General features: G+C 35.9%; 1 protein-coding gene across 1 annotated transcript in view; it reads left to right on the forward strand.

Moving 5' to 3' along the window:
• The window catches only part of LOC149180742 (immune-associated nucleotide-binding protein 9-like), a 309969-nt gene that overhangs the window by 264920 nt on the left and 30453 nt on the right, over positions 1–14596 (forward strand). The window lies entirely within an intron of this gene.

Consider the following 14596-nt stretch of genomic DNA (forward strand, 5'->3'; position numbering starts at 1 on the left):
TCTTTTCTGTGTTTTGTGCCACGACACATTATGTGATTCTTCTTCACAATTCTCTTCGCCACCTTTTGTTTCCTTATTCTCAATTCGATATTATTGATGTCCTGTCATATTTCTGTGTTCTAGGCTAGGAATTAGTGGCAGATGATTTTGTCTCTCCGATAGACTCTTCATATTATTTTTCTTTTCCTACATTAGTCTTTCATTACCTTCGCATAGCCGAGCCATCTCATCCTTCAACTCTTGTACAATTTCCATGATGGCTGTGTTGGTTTTTCGTGGCTCATCACCCAACTGCACCCATACCTCAAGATTTCCTTCTTGAAATGATGTTGGCCCTGTTCCCATTATGGATCTGTGTGGTGGATTTCCAGTTCTCCTCATGCTGACTGCTTCCTGACTTCCTCTGTGCACATCACCAATGTTGTTATTCAATTATATTCTAGAGGCCTCATTTTTGCAACCTAGGCGCTCTGATACCACATGTCACACATCCACAAGCTACTTTATACATATATATTTTTTTTTTACTAAACTACCCTATGTCACAAATAGAACCTAATTGTAAAACGTATGAAATTACTATTGTAATTATTCATTATACACAGTTTTAATATAGCATTGACTATTTAATATAACTCATATACAATTATGTAGATGAGGATACCCACAATTCGTGACTTAAGGTGTTAAGGTTATACACTAGAGAGTTTTCCTGCCAAGTTAGAGGCCACTTGTCATTCTCGTATATTCGATTTATTAAACCATACACGTTGCATTTACTTAGCCCTTGAGGGCTGCCCAGATTTCTGAACTCCATTAATACTACACCATTCGACCTCCACTTCACATTAACTCGCTCGTTTTTGCTCAACCTAAGTGGAGGTGGCATGTTGCTCGAGTCTTTAATGTTGTACCACTCCGACAATGGCTTCAGGATTTACTCCGTATCAACGGTCTATGATCATCATTTTGATTGGACGGTGGAGGAGAACCTTCATGTTCTATGCCTCCGGTTTGGTGTGTTTACCCTTTTAATTTTCCCTCTTCTAGTAGTGGCTTCGGTGTACTCTATGGACATTTTCCTTCTCACTCAGGTATTCCCGTCACTGGCTTGTTGTTGGAACTGCTACTCCGAAATTGTTAATTGTGGCTACTTTGAGTTACCTAAATGCTCTGGCTAACTTATCGGGTGCTTCAGGATTCATGGTGCAAACTTCTGCAATGGAAAGATTCTACAGTTGATCAAGAATAGGTATTGTTCCTGAGTAGTTTTATCTAATATGGTTCTTTCTTCAATCTTTATTTTGCTATCGTTTATGGTTTTAACCCTCGGTTCTCCTCCCAACTGGGGTTGAGGGTTCTTGCAGAGATAAAGTGTTGGGCGAAGAGCTGGATGGAGCCCACACTCGGCTCCCTGAACGGGGTAATGGCAGGCTCATTCGTTTCTGGGTACTTGTGTTGCCTAATGGTTCTTTGCTCATTTTAGCTGGTTGGGGGTTTCGGCTCTATAAAGACTTCGAAGTATGAAATATTTGATGTGACTATATTATGAGTGATATTATGAGTGATTTTGTTTAGGCATTGTCGGTTGTATACATTTGGTAAATTCTAAGGGTTTTTATGCGGTCGTTTGGTGCTTTTAATTGTTTTCCTAGTATCTAGAGTTATTTTGGTTAATGTCATCCTGAAGGCACGTGATTCAGAATTTGTAAATAGTGCTGAGGGTTGGGTAGATTCAAACCCCTGGCCCGACTCGGTTAACTTCTTTTCTCAAAGACAGTTTCGACAGTCTTATTGCCATTATGAATAAATTTCAGTTCTTCATATGTATTTGCTTGTTACCCTCGTTTATATTCTGGAGGCGGTAATGGTTTCCGCAGTATCTCTACATGGGCTTTGTCATGTTTAAAGTTGTATCCTATTGGTCAAACTATACCATGTGCAATGGCAATAACAATAGTGCTATTATATGCCTTGCTTTTCTAGCGGTTAGCGTTTTGAAAATTATCGAGGGAGAATCCTCGAGGGTTTACAATCGTAATTATTTTCAGTACATGTGTTCGTTTTCCCTTATTACTTATTTGAATTCAGTTGTTTATTTTGTCTCTATGTTTAGGGTTTAGTTAGTAACAGAGTACTCAGGATTTACCTTTTTCTACTCAGAGATTTGGCATTCTGATTAGTGCATAAATAATTTAGTTGTGTTAAATAGTTTATCTTATTACCATGATAATTCTTTTAACAAATATCTATTAGTAAATATTTGGCATGCTCGTTAGTGCATAAATATTTAAACTGTGCGGAATAGTTTATCTTATTACCATGATAATCTTTTTACAAATCTCTGTCAATTTTCTAGTTATGGTTTATTGAATTTGGCTATACCCTTTTTATTGAGTACTGAGTATTCTATCATTTGTTTAGATGCATGAAATATCTATTTATGGACTCTTTCTAGTTATGGTTTACTAAATTTGGTTGTACCCTTTTTATGGAGTACTGAGTATTCTATCATTTGTTTAGATGCATGAAATATCTATTTATGGACTCTTTTTAGTTATGGTTTACTGAATTTGGCTATATCCTTTTTTTTTTTTCTCTGTGACTGGATTCTACGGGCAAATATGGCTGCCAGCTTCGTGAAAATATCTGTTGGCTCAGTTCCTTCCACTTCTAGAGGGCAAGCTCCTACCCATATTGTCAGTGAAGCCCTAGCTCCCACTATCCAGGTGGTCCAGGCCTCACTCAATGAGGCTTTGAAGTTTTCCGAAAGTGCCCTAATCTGTCGGTTCAATGGTTTTTTGCCACGGCTGACAGCTCTCGACAATTGGATCTCGGCGGTATGGAAGCCTATCATTTCTGATGAAATTAATATCTACCCCAGTGCTAGGGGTTTCTTTATAGTAGATTTTGAAAATCCTGAAAGCAAACAACGTATTCTAGATTCTGGCCCTTGGTTTTGGGAAAAGTCAGGCCTATTCATGAAGCCATGGAACCCATCATTCGACCCCTCAATAATAGTCATAACCTCATCACCAGTTTGGGTGAGATTACCAAGCCTACCCTTGCATCTCTGGAATCTCTCCTCGCTAAAAGCCATTGGAAATGCAATTGGGAAATTTTACTTTAGGTGAACAGAAACAGAGGAATATGCCAGAACCACCTATGCACGCATCTGTGTGGAAATGGACTTCAGCACCAGATTCCCATCTGAAATAAACCTAACAAGCAAAGACTATGTGTGGAACCAGAAACTCGATTATGAAAGTGTCCTCTTCAAATGCCAATCCTACTTTGAGACAGACCATATAGCCAAAAATTGCCCAAAAGCCTCCCAAAAAAATTCTGCTAGAAAAAAACACCATAGATCTACATGGTGGGAAGGAGCACAAAAAGAACACTACACTGTCATCAAAGAAGAATACTCTAGAGAAAACTCTGAATCACAAGAAATCGGGCAAGAAAGAAACAACTCTCAAGGCAAGCATGGAGAAAGCTCTGTCCCCTCAAGCAGCAATAGTTATGAGGATTCGAATATTCCACAAAATAAATCTTCATTTAACAGCAAAGCAGATCTCCTAGACCAAACTTCTTCTCCGGCTATCTTCAAAAGTATGAACACAATAGATCACGAAGCTAAGACACCAATGTCCCAAGAACAAGAAGAGATGAAGGAGACGCAAGATAAAGGCAGTTGGAAGACCGTAGAGAAAAAAATGAAAGCTACAGCATCCATCTCACGAAGAAAGATGAGGAGCCAAACAATTAAAAACTAAGAAAATTATAGGTCTGATAGACCAATTTGGTATGAGTGGACATTAACCACTATGATCATCATCATTCTATTATTTGTTTAGATGCATGAAATATATATTTATGGACTTTTTGAAGCAAATACCATAGACTAACTAGTCCATTTTTGTTTAGATGCATGAAATATCTATTTATGGACTTTTTAAAGAAAATAACATAGACTAACTATTCCATTTCTATTTTCTGGTAGTGATTATCATGCATAGAGTATAACAACATATAGGATAAATGTCTAACTAATAAACATGAGGAATTTTCACTTATCTGGAGTGATGTCTCCCAAATATTTCCTGTTTCGGCCTACACCCAAACCTTGCTTCTAGTTTCTTTGCCTCCCAACCTTGAGACTATTATGCCAACTAGTCAACCCCCGAGTTGCTCCTAAATACATAAACTTTCTTTCTTTTCTATGAGAACTCATAGTCTCACTGTTATCTCGTTTGTTGAATACAGAAACTTTCTTTCTTTTCTATGAGAATTCACAGTCAGAAACTTTCTTTATTTTCTATGAGAACTCACAGTCTCACCACTATCTGGTTTGCTATCTGGTCCAAACCAGAGGTAGGCACATAAAGCTGCCTGAGATTTCAGGACAATTTTACCTTTTTTCTCATCATTCGCCCCCTATCCTCTTGATCTTTCTTGAATGAATCCTCAAGAAATCGGTTACGGACAAGGAACTTTCAAACCTAACTACTTCAACATGTAAAATAATATTTAGAGATAACTCTTATTTTACTATTTCATAAACTAATTCAAAAAAAGTTATTTTATAAATTTAAAATAATAAATAGTTTTGTTTGTCTACAATAATTTAAATGTTTACATTGTCTTGGGATATCAGATGCAATTATTCTTGTACCCATAAACTAATTCAAGAAAAGTTATTTTATAACTTTAAAATAATAAATTTCTTTGTTTGTGTAATTTAAATGTTTACATTGTCTTGGGATATCACATGCAATTATTCTTGTACTGATTGTTGCATTACAAATAGATGCAAATACTCTCTTTTATGGGGAATTTATGGGAAAAGAAGAGTTATCACTTATTGCTTCGTCCATTCAAGTGAAAGCTCTCGAGTTTGGTTGGGCACTTTTAACAGTGCCAAAGATGTCCTTCTCTCTAGCATGTGACTGCGTTGTGTTCAAGATGAGAGGATACCTAATTCCCTCCACTCTAGCCTCTAATTAAGAGGTAATTTTTTGAAAAAAAAAAATCCCTTTGTTTTTTTTGAATGATAATTTTAAACGGGAGTTTTGTTATTTGGAATACAAAATGGTTTTTTTCCCCCTTTTTACCAAAGATAATTTTAAAGGAGAGTTTTGTTATTTGGAATACAAATTGGTTTTAGACAATTTAAATCTCTAAGTGATGCAGGTCTACCCTGCAAACCCAGAATCTTTACTCTTCTCATGCATATAAAAACGCATTTCCCAAATTCAACATCCCACCTATGACTCGAAGTCTGGCAACCTCATCATTGTTATATGCGGAAGCTTCTTTCTAAATTCCTCATTATGGTTATAAACCCATTGCACAGCAAAATCATGTATCAAACTCTCAATCCAATCAACATTCATATATGGCTAGATTTTAAAATCAAAGTTCAATAAAAAAAATGTGCCCATGCTTTAAAAACTCAACCTAGCAAATTCATACCCCACACATCAACCTTTGGCTTCTCGTCATATCCATTGGATGCTCTCTGGCTCTGCACTGAAACAGAGTTCTGCAAACTCACCACAGAATCGCTCAGTAGCTAAGACCTTCACTGTTCAACGCCTTTGATTTGACAATCAAATTGGGTTTTAAAACCTCACTGTCCTTTGTTTCAGACCTATGCTCTACGCATTGGTTTATTCCAACGTTTGGGCAACTGCATCTACAATCATTTGAATGGAGGAACTGATGGTCACAACCATAAATCTGTATTAAATACTATCGATTATAACTGCAAAGAACCAAACTCCATAATGACCAATCCAACAAACGATCGATGGCTATACATATTCATTTATCACAGCAAAGAACCAAACCCCATATCAATCAACACAGCAAACAATCGATGGCTATCACATGCACATCGATTTCTTTTTGCCAAAACGATTATGTTCAGCTTATAACAAAATCGGTCACAGATTTGTTTTTAACCAGTGCTATTCTCAGATACACCACCAATTTCGAATGTATAACCACTGAATATACTCACACCAATCAGCGATTCCACGCAGGGAAAAAAAACACTTATAGTTTACAGATGAGACATATACTGTTAAGAACTGATTTATATAGAGGTTACTCCTGCATACATTCCAGAACTAACTCCATGTGCAGAATCACATCACAAAGGTTATTAAAACCAAACATATTCATACAAAATCTAATTCAACAATGTGCATATGGCTCAAAAGTCAAATTCTACAGAGATAAAAACAACAATTACAAAGAGCCTCTTGTTCATGGCCAGATGTTCAAAAATCCATGGCCCTTTCAGCTGTTCATAGATTTACAGGAAAACCCCTGTCTCCTACCTCTCCCTCCGTTCTATTCTACCAAAAGGGAATTATACATCACTCACACCTAACTACTTCTTTCCACACAAGAAAGAATTAGTTATTCAGTTATAACTCAACATTTAACTAAACCAGCCCACTTTTAATTACCTACCCTTATTGAAATTAACACAATTTAACAACTAAGTCTTCCTCAAGTCTTGCATTTAGCCACAACATGTGACCATCTCGTCACATTGCTGGCCCAAGTCTAGATGCTCCTGCATCAGACTCTCACACTTGAAAACATTCATGATCTCCTGATCATGTGCTTTCAAGAAGGAATGAAGAAAAATTCGTCCTGGATCCCAGACTTGGTCCTGGGATTGTCCATATGCTCTACTCCTCTGTTTAGGCTGCATGTTAGTTGCTTCCTGCTTCATCTTCCTTCTCCGATCACACTAGTTTGGAGCTGAAAACACTGTAATAAGTTTGTCGTTGTGTTCAATTTCCTCTTCCTCTTTAACTTCATGAGACCTGACCACCTGCACAAGATTGTTTTCTTGGAAAAACCTTTTGGTCACATCTTCTCCAAAAGACAAACCAACATTCTGTGTGTTGGGTCCACGCCCTTTATGGAGCTGTGGATCGCTACAAAGTATTTCACACATCAAACCCTCTTCAGGCGGCTCGCAGAATTGAACAATTTCTTTGATATCTTCCAGTCTTATACCATCAACGCTAAAAAGACTATTACAGACAACAAAAATCTTGTCATTGAGGACATGAGCCAAAAGCAAACAAAAAAACACTTCAGCGAAAAGCTCAACCATACTTCTGCTGTACTTGGACTTGACTTCACCCTCAAAACTATAAATCTGGTTCTACCTCCTGCTTCCATGATTTCCTCTTGGACACATATACTTGAATACAAATGGCACAAGTACGACTTCAACTGAAAATAAGCCTCGGTCAACAAAATCATCATTAAAAAGATAAGGATTGTCCCCCGAAGGAAGCCTACTAACCTCAAAGATGTTAAAAAGGTCATAATACTGACCATGGATGTCATCACAAACAGTGAATTTCTTTCCATTCAAAGAAATCGCCTCCAGCAAATCCTTTACTTGCAATACTATTTGAAATGCACACCTTCTGCGTATACTTTCCTGATTCTTGAAGTCATTCATCTTTATAAATTCCAATGTTACATTTTCTCCTTCTACTCCATGTTGTCGCTCCACCTTTATTGAATGAAAATCAATGGGTTCAACAATCGAATGATTCACCAGATCATTCACTAAGACGGCCTCAATAAATCTAATTTTTTTGACCTCTGTTTCGGTCTCTTCATACTTTTGGGTAGCATCAGGACCATTTGGACAAATTCTTTTAACTTGCTGAAAATCTTTTAATATTTGATTGTTCACCTCTCCTGATGCTTCCAGCCTTTGCCTCCTGATCTGTTGCAACCTCGATTTCTTTATGTTCTCAGTCTCTGTTTCCAGTCGATCTTCTTACTGGTCGTCTTCATTAATTCTCCCTTCCTGCTCTAGCTGGTTGCTGTTGTCCAGCTACTTCTTCCTTTGTCTCACACATCTACACTGTGTGTCTCCTTTCAACAGAGTTTCAACTTGTTGTTCTAGACTTTTTTCTTTCATCAACACTTCAGTGTGTTGATTTAACTCCAAAAAGTTTCCAAGTTTTCCCTCTACATCATCTATTCTAATAATGCTTCCTTGGCCTCCCGAAGTATCATGGACTATACTGACATCATTCCCACCAGCTCCTACAGAAGTAAATTCAGATTTTCCATTTTGCATATCAGCATCATTATTTACTTCTTTGATGGAATTACTAATGACATTTTCTACTCCATGTTTTGAATCCCCACCAATACTATTTGTCTATGTAGACATACTGATATCATGTTCTGATGACCCTACAGAACTGACATTTATGCCCTGCTTATCAGTCTTATGTTTGCTTTTTACATTTCTATTATTTTTCTTCTTGCAGACTACAAAAGAACCATCATTACCACTAGCAACAATTGGAATGATTAATGGCATACTTGTTTCAAACATAGAACTACTTGACATGTGGAGCCCATCATTTTCAGTAACCAATTCCACAGAATTTCCACTGCTTGGCGCTACAGGCTGCCCAGTCTTCTCCAGTGTTGATGGCTGAAAGCTCAAATATTTTTCATCTGCAACATATTACTACTTTGTCTTTGGACGAATGCGAGTTTGCTTTGGAAATATGGACTGATGGTTTTGATCCACATTCCTAGAGAAATCTGACTCTGGCACAGGTACAGCTGTTAGCAAAGTTTCGGTTCTCCGAGTCAAAGTACTAGGTGAAACTTTCATATCTTGCATTATAATCACAGGAGCTTCATTCAGAGCAGTAGTGTCAAAAATTCCTCTCCCTTTCACATGGCCCTTCTATTCATTCACCTTCATATGATGATTTAGGTCTTCTTTGCTCACATTGTTCGTCCTTAGAAAACTTTCTTGTTTTCCCTGTTCATATTTCACAACATTGATAGGGATATCATAAACATCATTCTTTCCAAAGCTCCTTTCAGCTGCAGCCACATCTGAAACTTGAATGGAATCACTATCAGAATGGGTGTCCCACTCTTTAAGAAGACCATTTTGCTCCCTGAGATTTGGTCGACTTCTTTCATATTCATTGGTAATACAGTTACCATCGGCAAAGCTACCGCCAAGAATATTTTCTATCTTGCCAGGAGCAACATGTAATAATTCTGAATTTTTATTTTGACTGACAATGACCTGCTCTTGCTGCATAGCTTTAGATGCTACTGGCCCACTAGATATGGTTTCACCTCTAGGATTTCCTCCCTCCTGAAATGTTGCAGCCCTTTTGTTCAACTCTTCCAATTTTGCAAGAGCTTTTGCCTTCTGCTCTTTTGTTCTCTCCGCCTCTTCTTTTTGAGCTCCTCTCTCTACTGCAACAGCTTCAAGTACAAATGCATCGCTGCTTTCTTCTTCCGAGTATTTATCTCCTGAAAGATTCTTCCCCATACTTGTGACAGCTTCACAAGATTGCGCATCCTCCTCAGTAAATCCTGTAGTCACATCACAATTGTCAGCTACAAAAATACAAGGTTTTACATTATCCAGCCGTTCTGGATTTACCCAATAGTTCAAGAAATCATCAATGATCTCCTCTTCTGTTTCACCAATGGAAACCTCCACCTTCAACTCAGCTGCTCTGAGTTTTTCATGTCTCAATTGTATACTCATCATCTGCTCGAGCTTCCTCAGCTCTTCTCTTAACTGCATGTTTATCTGTTGATCTCTTTTTTGTTGTAGCCTCTGCCACTTCACTCTCTTCCTCATGGTCCAACCATGTCTCTGGTCTTTCATATTCTCCTGTAACAACTCCATCAATAACCCAAGTTGCACTGCTATCTCAGCTTTCTCTTTCTCATACTCTTCATCAGTCAACTGCTTCAATATGCCATTTGCCTTGGCATCTTCCTTCTCCCTCTTTCTGTTGTGGCCTCTTTCTGAACCTCTGCTCTCTCCTTTATGACTTTCAGTAGTCATCTTCCTCGCCATGAGTTTCTCACCCATGAGTTGCACCAAGCCTCTACAACAGCAAACTCTCCTGCTGCCACTTACCTCACCAATCCTTCCCTCCGGATCTGGTCTTTTGGTAATCACCCGGTCCTCTACTGGAACCTTTTGAGCATTTCTCCACTACTCCTTCAGGCTTCACTCATCTGCAACTTTCAAGAACACACTTGTCCTTTTCATTCAACCTCTGTTGAATCTTTAGGTTCTACCACATTCACCTAGAATCCCTTGCTGGACCCCTTCATCACTGCACTTCAGCTGTGATCTGCTTCCTCCCGCTGAGACTTTCTTCAATCTGCTTGCAACCTGAACTCTGCAAACAACTTTCAAACCAGAGTCAAATATCATCTAACAACTCACCTTCAAGATCCTGTTGATCTTGCTTCACTTCCTCAACTGCACTTGCATATTTGCGCTGCAATCTTCATCAGTTCCAAAATCTGATCTTAACACATGCAATTAATCTAACTGAAAACTTAAATCTCCACACAGAGCTATTCCAGCTCTGATACCACTTGATGCAGGTCTACCCTGCAAACCCAGAATCTTTACTCTTCTCATGCATATAAAAACGCATTCCCAAATTCAACATCCCGCCTATGACTCGAAGTCTGGCAACCTCATCATTGTTATATGCGGAAGCTTCTTTTTAAATCCCTCATTATGGTTATAAACCCATTGCACAACAAAATCATGTATCAAACTCTCAATCCAATCAACATTCATATATGGCTGGATTTTAAAATCAAAGTTCAATAAAAAAAAATGTGCCCATGCTTTAAAAACTCAACCTGGCAAATTCATACCCCACACATCGACCTTTGGCTTCTCGTCATCTCCATTGGACGCTCTCTGGCTCTGCACCGAAACAGAGTTCTGCAAACTCACCACAGAATCGCTCAGTAGCTAAGACCTTCACTGTTCAACGCCTTCGATTTGACAATCAAATTGGGTTTTAAAACCTCACTGTCCTTTGTTTCAGACCTGTGCTCTACGCATTGGTTTATTCCAGTGTTTGGGAAACTGCATCTACAATCATTTGAATGGAGGAACTGATGGTCATAACCATAAATCTGTATTAAATACTATCGATTATAACAGCAAAGAACCAAACTCCATAACGACCAATCCAACAAACGATCGATGGCTATACATATTCATTTATCACAGCAAAGAACCAAACCCCATATCAATCAACACAACAAACAATCAATGGCTATCACATACACATCGATTTCTTTTTGCCAAAACGATTCTGTTTAGCTTATAACAAAATCGGTCAAATTTTTTTTTTTTTAACCAGTGCTATTCTCAGATACACCACCAATTTCGAATGTATAACCACTGAATATACTCACACCAATCAGCGATTCCACGCAGGGAAAAAAAACACTTACAGTTTACAGATGAGACATATACTGTTAAGAACCGATTTACACAGAGGTTACTCCTGCGTACATTCCAGAACTAACTCCATGTGCAGAATCACATCACAAAGGTTATTAAAACCAAACATATTCATACAAAATCGAATTCAACAATGTGCATATGGCTCAAAAGTCAAATTCTACAGAGATAAAAACAACAATTACAAAGAGCCTCTTGTTCATGGCCAGATATTCAAAATCCATGGCCCTTTCAGCTGTTCATAGATTTACAGGAAAACCCCTGTCTCCTACCTCTCTCTCCGTTCTATTCTACCAAAAGGGAATTATACATCAGTCACACCTAACTACTTCTTTCCACACAAGAAAGAATTAGTTATTCAGTTATAACTCAACATTTAACTAAACTAGACCACTTTTAATTACCTACCCTTATTGAAATTAACACAATTTAACAACTAAGTCTTCCTCAAGTCTTGCATTTAGCCACAACATGTGACCACCCCGTCACATTGCTGGCCCAAGTCTAGATGCTCCTACATCACTAAGGTTCACAACAAATAATTTGTTTGTAAAAATCTTGAAAACTATTTACCTAATTTTATAAATTGTTTTCATAGATTGAAGTAATTCCACATATTGTTTATTCACATGCCTTATTAAATTCAGATATGTTTTATTTATCTTAGCTTCAAATTCTGAATTGCGTTGGGCTTCCTCATCCACTAGTCGAGTAAGTATTACAATATTTTCTATTCTTAGAATTTAATTATTTTCAAATGGTATCTATAGGCTATACTTTTAGTTAATTTAGGAACTCCAAAGATGAATATGAGATACATAAAATGTACGGTTATTCTTGTACTACTTGTTGCATACTTTGAGCTAATTTAGGAACTACAAAAACAAATATGAGATATATAAAATGTGCAAGTATCCTTGTACTAATTGTTGCATTACAAATAGATGTAGATACTCTTTTTTCTGAGGAATTTATGGGAAAATAAGAGTTATCACTTAGTGGTTTGGTTGGGCACTTTTAACACTGCCAAAAGTGACTCTCTCTAGCATGTGACTCCATTGTGTTCAAGATGAGAGGACCTAGAGATCGGCTAAATTCCCTCCACTCTGGCCTCTAATTCAGAGATAATGTTTTCGAAAAAAATTCCTTTTTTTTTTTTAAGGATAATTTTCAAGGGGAGTTTTGTTAGTTGGAATACAAATAGTTTTTTTTTCCCTTTTTTTTACCAAATATAATTTTAAAGGAGAATTTTGTTATTCGGAATATAAATTGGTTTTAGACAAATTAAACCTCTAAGGTTCACAACAAATAACTCTTTGTAAAATTTTTGAAAATTTATATATTTACCTAATTTTATAAACTTTTTTCATCATATTGAAGTAATTCCACATATTGTATATTTATATGTTTTATTAAATTCAAATGTCTTTTATTTATCTTAGCCCAATTACATTTGATTATCTTATTACATTATATTTTGTTTATAGTTTACAGTATACTAATTCTTTTTAGGTGTGAATATATGAAAATTGGATGTGAAGATTTTTATTAAAATTAAATTTAATAATAAAATATTAAAAAAATAATGGTTAAAATTGTATAAGTAAATTGTTTTGAAATTTTTAAATATAGTGAATAGATTTATTTAAATAACAATGATTTTAATTCAAAATTAAAATATAAACTATTCAATAAACATTAAACATTCTTATTAATTTTTTTTAATATTATTATTAATTTTTTTTAAATGATAGATAATTAATAAATTTAGAATCTCAACAAAATTCATAAAGATTTTGATTTTTGCTCCATTTTCATTAATTACAACAGTGAGCACAAAAAAAACTGAGATTGCCATAATTTTAGCCTCAAGTGATATATTATTTTTTCCTAAAAATTGAGTAAATGGATATATTAATTTAGTTGTTTGTAAAATATTGATTCCCTAACTTAGATCTATCACTAAATAAAGTTATATAGTTTCATAACAGTTTCACCTTTCAGCAATCTAAATTTCAATTTCCCTATATTTACTACGTAGCACTTGTTTATATAATAAAATTTATGTAGAAATTAATTTATCTATAATCTCTCCAAAAATAAAAAATAACTACTCATAAAATTAAACTACTTTCACACATTCTTTATTTTCCTTTAATGATTTCTAAGTTCCAAAATTGAAAAAAAAAAATTCCCCACTTTCATTTTTACCTTCTATTATTTTTTTTTACCCTCATTTCCATTCTTTGTTTGTATATACCATCCTCCATCTACTTTTGTTCAATAGGCATAGTATAACATCCCATAAATAATCATTTGTATTCATTGTTTGTATATGCCATCCTCTATGTGCTTTTGTAGGCATAGTATAACATCTAATGAATAATCCTTTTAGATATGGGAGATTTTCATATAATATAAAAATTTTTGTATCTTTTTTCCGGGTTCTGGCGAATTTGGTAACTATTCTTCACACGAGCTACATACAGCGAAATATCGTTAGTCTCCATGTAGACAGAAACTCCACTCCTCAGATTCCTTCCACAAAAGACACAGCGAATCTTCTCAACACAGATCGGCACGACTTTTTGCGCTCTATGGTTGGCTCAACACGCATTAGATAACAAACCCTTTTCTCTCTTCCACCAATTTCAGTCGCAATGGACCTTATGAAAGAATCACACAGCTCAGAAGCGAGACGAGCTACACCGGTGACACTAGTTACAAGCAATGTTGCTAAACTTTCATTCAATACATGGATTTATATGATTACATTGCAAAACAAACTCTCAAGAAAATCAGAACTAGAACTTAAATAAAAAAACACAATCAAAACAACTTACAATACTTTCTCCATTATTTCCAAGTTATATAAATTTAAATAAACCTTAACCATTCTCCTCATAACCATGTATTCAAATTTTTTAATTTTCTCAAGTTATATAAATTTTAATAAATCTTAACCGTCGTCTCACCATGTATTCAAAATTTTTTAATTTTAAACCATGTATTCAATTTTTTTAAATTTTATAAATAATCAAACAATGTAGTTAGTGTGTGGGTAGGCTTCGTCCTCACCTTGATCTTCTGAGTGAGATGTATATGTGTTCGTGGACATAATTACCAGCATATCGATTGATTCAATAAACCAGATAATAAAAATAAATAAATTTTATGAATCTTAATAAACTTGAGCCATCCTCCAAATCTTATCAAGCTCAGCGAACTTTAACCATCCTCCTCATCATCATGTATTCAATAATAATC

The sequence above is a fragment of the Pinus tabuliformis genome, chromosome 3_2, assembly GCF_031772625.1.
Source record: "Pinus tabuliformis cultivar Carrire ecotype Pingquan chromosome 3_2, CPIR1, whole genome shotgun sequence".
Lineage (NCBI taxonomy): Eukaryota > Viridiplantae > Streptophyta > Pinopsida > Pinales > Pinaceae > Pinus > Pinus tabuliformis.